At 40.5% G+C, this 1422-nt stretch overlaps 1 pseudogene; it reads left to right on the forward strand.

The window, feature by feature from the left end:
* The first annotated feature begins 792 nt into the window (after positions 1-792).
* Positions 793-1197, forward strand: LOC102837904 (annotated as a pseudogene).
* The last annotated feature ends 225 nt before the right edge of the window (positions 1198-1422 follow it).

Genomic DNA, 1422 nt, shown 5'->3' on the forward strand with positions numbered 1-1422 from the left:
GTTCAAAGATGATGCAGGACCAGACAATGTTTTGTTTTACTGTATCCAAAGCTGCCATAGCTCAGAGTTTGACTTCATACATCAACCCACTACTGTCAGCTTGTCACACTGTGATGGCTTGCATGTTGCTGTGATTCAGAAGGCTATGCTACTGGTATTTTTAAATACCAGCAGGGTCAACCATAATGGACAGGTTTCAGATGAGCTTCCAGACTAATACAGACTAGGAAGAAGGACTGACGAATTACTTCTGAATACTTAGTCACTGAAACCCTTATGAATAGCAGTGGAACACTGTCAGCTAGCAGCAGAATATTGACTATTGAAACATGATAAAGAACACTATAATATTGTCAAATATAGTATTGGAAGATGAGCCCCTCAAGCTGGAAGGTATTCAAAACACAACTGGGGATGAGTTGCCTCCTCAAAGTAGAGTTGACGATGACACGAAAATGAAGTTTCTGAACTTTCATTGGCTGATGGGGCACAATTCATAATGAAGAGAAACAGCTGTAAACATCCATTAATAATCAGAACATGGAATGTACAAAGTGTGAATCTAGGAAAATTGGAAATTGTAAAAAATTAAATGTAATGCATAAACATAGATATCCTAGGCATTAGTGAGCTCAAATGAACTGGTATTGGCCATTTTGAATCTGACAATCAACATGGTTTACTATGCCTAGAATGACAAATTGAAGAGGAATGGTGCCACAGTCATTATCTAAAAGAACATTCATGATCTGTCTTGAAGTACAACACTGTCTGTGATAGGATAATATCCATATGTCTACAAGGAAGACCAGTTACAAGGAGGAGCTCTCTTACCTGCACAGGCAGCCCTGATGGTTCTTCGCAGAACACCTAAGGAATCTGTATAAAATCCGCCTGGAGTCGTGGTTGGCGGACGCGATCTTCGGTCGGGGCAGAGAACATATCCCATACATCGAGTGTGTATCACAGATCATTGTTCGCGTGAAGCAGTTGGACCCCAAAGGCGAGGCCGAGATCTTGATATTTGGACAACCTTGTTATCAGAAAGATGTAGCCAAGATGATTATGAGGTTGGCCGAGTATCATCGCCAACGCAGGGCACCAAGTTCAGAGAAAGTCCCTGACCAGGAGGTTGACACCCAGCATTCAACTCCCAATTCGCCAATTACTCCATTGGTTCGTATTACCAAATTGTGATGGTAGTGCTTTGTGCCCTGGGGTGAAAGCCTCTTAAACCCAGTTCATATTTGTCCTGGGTGTTAACAATGATGTGTGGATTTCTTTTCCTGCATTAAATGTTACAAATACTAATAAAGATTTAATAAAAGAAAAAAAAAATTTACCCACCAACCACTAAAGCCAGTGATGATGAAATTGAAGAATTCTACCAACTTCTTCAGTCTGAAATTGATCAAACATGCA

This window comes from Chrysochloris asiatica, unplaced genomic scaffold, assembly GCF_000296735.1.
Source record: "Chrysochloris asiatica unplaced genomic scaffold, ChrAsi1.0 scaffold00204, whole genome shotgun sequence".
In the NCBI taxonomy this organism is placed as follows: Eukaryota; Metazoa; Chordata; class Mammalia; order Afrosoricida; family Chrysochloridae; genus Chrysochloris; species Chrysochloris asiatica.